Here is a 6,000-nt window from a genome sequence, read left to right on the forward strand (position 1 = left end):
CAAAAGAATAAATTATCCAGTTTTAAGCTGGGTTAATCCGGTTTGGGTACCGTTGGTGTTCTTTTCTTATTCATGCTGTTATTTTATGATTTGTGGTGTTTAGTCATTTGCGTTGGTTAGTTTAGTATAGTGTATAATTCCATTCCAACCGGGTTAAAGGAAAGTTGGAAACTTGTTATCATTAGTGAGAGTTGTTGTTATTGAAAGCTTGGAACATAAAATCATTATTTTAAACAATTCTTTGTGGGCGAGCTGTGCGAGTTTGGATAGAATTCTTGTGCGAATGATAGAAAAGGTTAGTACTGCTTTAACAATTAATAAATTTCCTGCTTGAATTTTGAATTTTACTACATTTGGGGGAATTTGAAGTTATAAATTTTCATCGTATGTAAGTTTACTGCTTGGTGGGGAAAAATTTATAGATTAATTTATTACATTTTTATGAATTTTAAGACATTATATAGTGCGAAGAGTTTAGATTATGGAAATTATTTTATCAAAAATGTTTTAGCAAATAAGTTTGATGAATTCTAGTTTCTAAAAGTTTTCTATTTTTTGTCTTTTTTCATTTTTTAGGTGATGGTGGTGAGAGGGCTAGAAAAATGAAATTAAACATTATCAAGAATGGTAACTTTATATTTATTAGCGAATATAATTTAAATATACTTATCTTAATCTTCAGGGAAAAAGCCGTGGGGAAAGAGGTCTTGAATTAGTTCTGATGATGTAAGTAATTTAGCTAATATACGAATGATATTTTTAGTTTCAAGCAGTGGCCAAAGCAATTGAAGTGCTTTGATGATATTTAGTTCTTCGGTGCCGACTGCAAATTCATGAGGTGTGTTTTGAATTAAGTTATAAAGTTTGTGGTTATATTTAGTGTTATGTATAAATTCAAGGATTGGGATTTCGATGGGTTGTAGGAATTCGTGCGGGATGAGGAAGGGTCGGGATTCTTTGTCCTGGAAAGCATTGATGATGGGGCAAAATATATACATTTGGTGGACGGGGTCGTAGTTACGGAGGATGCCGTGAAGGTTAGTATTTTTGATACAATTAGTGAAATTAAGGAAAAACGGTGATGTGTATTTTGAGTTAATGAATTGAAAACGATGGTGGGGTTGTCGTGAAGGTGTGTGTAGATGGAATTGTATTTGAATAAAACGATAATATGTATAAGTATGTGTTTGTTTAGTGCGTAACATAATATCGTGGGAGCAGCGCAGATCTCGTTCCTGCGGTTTAAGGAAGTGAAAGGTTAGTGTGAATAAATCAAATTTATCTTGGAAGCTTTGATAGGCTTGTGTATTAATGAGGGCTTCTGAAATGATGTGATTGTGTTTTTTATCAAAAATATTAAGTGTAAATATATATGGTGTTGAGATGAAGATTTTTTCTGTTAGTTGTGGGTTAGCAAAGCGGTCATCATCTAAAAATAGGTCTTGGTTAGGTCGTATGATGTTGTGATCGTAATATTCAATAGTGAAGTCGTTAGCGCGGGGTGCGGTGTATTCTTTTAATAACTTTTTGAATCCTACATATGTGAATTGTCGTAGTGTTAGTGCTGTTGTTAGACTGTATAGCATATCTTTACATTGTTCGTTATTAGTTGTGGTATTATATAGTGGTAAGTAAAGGGGGTTAGTATAGTGATAGTATGATGTCCAAGGAAGTGTTGGCATTAAGACATATTCGTCAACAAAATTCGTGATGTCGTCATTAGTGGTAGGTGTATTTAAGGTGTACTGAGGGAATGATGGTAGGTTAGTTTGTAGAAATTGGTTGGTATTTTTATGTTTTGGGTGATCAATATATTCCTTAGCTGTGCCTGGTTTAGAAGTGAAAGGATGATTTGGGAATTTTCCTTTGAAAGTGCGATAAGCTCTGTTAGTGCTAGTTGATGATTCTGTGGAGGTGGGTGATTGTGTTAAAGATTGGGTATATTCAGATAGTGGTGTTGGTGTTGGTGGGCCGGATGATGTTGTCATGGAGGATAGGTGATTTATGGTAAGGTTGTGTGGATGGATCATTTGTTGTTGGAGTGTTATATAATTATCTAGTTCTGGGGAAATTTGTGGAATATCTGGGGAATTGTTAGCTGAACGGTTTGAAAGGGATGAACTATACGTTGGGGTAACTTGGGATGCATAAGAGGGAGTGGAAAGGGATGGTAGTGGTTGACTGGCGCTGATGGGTCGGAAAGGGGAATGTGAAAAAGTAGAGGGGTTGGTTTGGGAGTAAGTGGAAGGAGAGGGTTCGGAGTTGGCAAATTCGTCGGGAGTTTCAAGGTCTGAATTATTAAATTGTGAAATTGTGCGAAAAACTGAAGCGTCTGAGTTAGTGTCTGAACTCGTGCTGGATGGTATGTTAATTACAAAATCAGGTGGGGGAAAAGCGAAAAGTGGTATAATGGGAACTGGGTTTTGGAGATTTGCTGGGTGGGAATTTGAACGGTGGAGGGATCCAAGTTGTCGGCTCATCGTGTGCTAAAAAAATGATTATTTTGAGATTGAAAGGTGGTGGTGTGGGGTTGTTCTATAATTTGTTCGTATGCACTATCATTTTGTAAATGATTTGTCGTTATATGTTGGATAGGGCTGTGTATTGAATGTGGTCGAAAATTTGGATTATTTGCGATTGCTAAATTTCGAATATTTCTGGGAACTAGGGATAAGGGATGATTTTGTGGTAGGGCTGGAACTTGTGGTGCTGTAGGTGTTGTATCTACGTTATTGTGTTTTTCGTCATATGTATTTGGTCTTGTGGCTAGTTTTGTATTATATTCTTTGATTTGTGCGTCTAGAAGTATTTTGTTTATGGATGATGAAAATATTCCAAAAAATCCTGCAAATAATATGCGTGCTACACTTGCTCGGCGGTTGACTTGTGTGTGTATAGCGCATGTCTTATAGATTCCTTTCAGTAGTGAGAAAAGAAATCCTATAAAGTTAAACATAGCGTATAAGATAGTCAATCGTTCTAAGATGTAGTAGGGCCATCCTAGAAAAGCGAGTATTTCGTTTTTTAGGGTTACAAAACTGAAAATACTTATGGGTGAAATATCTTGTGGTCTGTCTTTTTCGCCATTTAAATATATATAATCTTCAATATCTTTGAAATATCCACTGTAATCTTGAGTGTATATGTCTGCAAATCCTGCGGTTTCTGCAAGTTTTCTTAAATTTTGATCAATTGATTGTCTTTGTATAGTGTCCATTTTTGTGAGTAGTTCTTGGAATTGTTGTGATCTAATGTGGTGTTGTATATAAGATCTAGAATAAATTCCAATGGATTGTAGATCTATATTGGGGTTTCGAGCAATGGCTCTAATGCTTTCTGGTGAAAACTTTTTGAGTGGTTGCATTAATGTAGGGTATGGTGTTAATAGGTAGTATTTATCTTCATCTGGATTTAGTTGTACTACATTGTGGCTATTTTCTGATCCACATGGGACTGCGGTATCCCAAAAATATGTTCTTCTTGAGAGTGTGTCGACAAAATGTACTTTATTTTTATAGAATATGGGTATCCTTTTATAGCAACGTTTGTCTTCAAAAACGTATAATGGTGATACTTTTTTAGTGCTTGTATAAAACCATAAAATGTTTCCTTCGTAATCAAGAAAATTTGATCTGTTTCCTGATAATAAATATCCTGCATAGGGTAATTTTAATACTGCTAATGCGAGTGATTGCAATATTTGTGTTCGTTCTAGTTCGCATAGTTGATGTAGTGTTTCTAATTCAGAAAGTGACATTTCTTGAAAAATTCTACTAATTGTGTAGTCTAATTTCATATCTAAATGAATGTCATAATGTATGTTTTCAAAGTATGTTGTGTTCATTAGTGATAGTTCTTGTAATCGTGTACTTTTTCTGTCAATTGGTGTTAATTTTCCACCTGGTTGACTGGTAGATTTTTGGAAATTAACTGGATTGTAGGGTTTTCCGTCGTATTTATATTTTGCTGTTGCATGTGGATCTACTATGATTTTTCCAGTGGTCATGTCGAAACCTTGTTCGTATTCGACAAGTATTTCGGAGTATTGTGTTTTGTAGAGCGGGTTTGGGTATTTACATGCAAATTCTGTTTCTTGGTAGATTTGAAAACGTGTTAGTTTGTTTTCTATATTGTTTAGATTTCTGAAATCATTACATCGTTTGTGATGTGTGTTTACTTGTTCGTATGGGATGGATTCAATGAAGTATTTTTCATGAAATTTTATCTTTCTGGCGTGTATTTTTGCTACTTGAAATGTTGTGCATGTATCTTCGGGAAACCAAACAATTGTTGCTTGGGTTCTTGTTGTAGGATCACAATATCCTTGATCATTTTTGCAAGGTAATCGAATTCCTTGATTGATCATTCTGTTATCTTCTAAATCTCGTGTGAGTTGTATTTTTTCGAGTTGTATTTTCCAATCAAAAAACATTATTTTTTGGTATCCTCTATTTTTTGTATCTGCTTTACAATTTGAGGGGTCGTTTATTCCAATGAATGGTATCCAATGTTTATCGTCGGGGTAATAAGTTGAACGTCCGTGTGCGCCATTGAATGGGTATTTGTCGTCTAATTTGATATGTCCTTGATAGCGTTCAAGTTCTGCTTGGTGTACAGAATCGCTAAAGACATGGAAGTGTACTATTTGTCTGTCTGAGTGCTTGTTAATTGTGAGATTTAACCTGTGTAATTCGACTTTACAATCATCGGGATTGAGATGTAAAAGTCTTTCAATGTTACTTTGGTAAATGATTCGTCGTCAAGTCTGTTTTTATTTCCGTTTGAAACTTGTGTGCAATGTACTTTCTTTTCGGAAAATGTTGCTGTAAATTTATATCCGGTGACTGTTGATGCTCGGGCTTTTGAGAATAGTGTTGCTATTATGTTTGCAGTTTCTATAGCTTGTGGTTCTGTTTAGCATTGTGATACTTGATTTATTGCGTATTTTTGTAGTGTTTTTTGTTCGTTTTCTTCACAATCATAGTGTGTTACTAGTAAGTTTTGAGGTCCTGTGCGAGGAGATGGATTTGTGTTTTGTTCGGAAAATATAAGATAAAAGAATTGTAGAAAGATTAATATCCTTGAAATATACATGTGTATGATAGTCCTGAATATGGGTTATAAAATGTTATATATCCGATTGTAGTTTTTGTATATCTATCGTATTTAAATTTTACTTCTGTTGTAATAAAGGGTGGTGGTAGTGTTTGAGCTGTAATGTTTGAAGGGCTTAGTGGATAATGATGTTGAACGATTTTATTGAGTTTAACTGTAATTTCAAACTTTAGTTGAAGGCTGTTTTGATTTAATATTTGTACGTTATGTTCTCGGATATCTTCGTGGATATCTTGTCTGTTTTGTAATCTGTTAAGTGCCCAACTGTGTAGTCGGTGGCTTTCGTTATGTTGTCCTAACAATGGAGGTGGTGCTACAAATGTATTCCAATCTAATCTGAGGGGTTATTTGTAGGTTGTTCACTAGATCTAGTTTCAATATCGTGTGAGATATTTAAAGGGAAAATTGATGGTGAAATTTGACTTAGGAATGGTGTTGATGGAAGTGATAGTGTTTCTGGTAGAGATGATAATGTTGTCTCTGACGAAGTATCTATTGGGTCGTTGACTAAGTTAGGTTCTCCTTGTGAGTAGGATTGTGTTGCCCAATGGGGTAGACGTTCCTTTGTGTTAGGTTGGTTAAAAGGGTTTTCACGTATTTGTGCTGAGATTGGTGTTGATCTTAAATGTTCTGAGTGAATGTTGGGAGTTAGCGTTGGTGTATCTGGGAGCGTTATACTAGAGTTTTCTGAAATTGATGGAGTTGGAGATTGGGGTATGCTAAAGGTAATTCTAGGAGTTTGAAAGTTTCTATTTCTTCTTGGATGAATGATCTGTCTATTTACTTCGATTGTGTTTTGATTTTGGCTAATGTGTCGGATTTGATTTAAGTCTTGTTGAAGTGTAGGGTATAAATTATATGTTGGTTTGCTTAGTGATGCTTGTC

This window comes from Symsagittifera roscoffensis, chromosome 8, assembly GCF_963678635.1.
Source record: "Symsagittifera roscoffensis chromosome 8, txSymRosc1.1, whole genome shotgun sequence".
Lineage (NCBI taxonomy): Eukaryota > Metazoa > Xenacoelomorpha > Acoela > Convolutidae > Symsagittifera > Symsagittifera roscoffensis.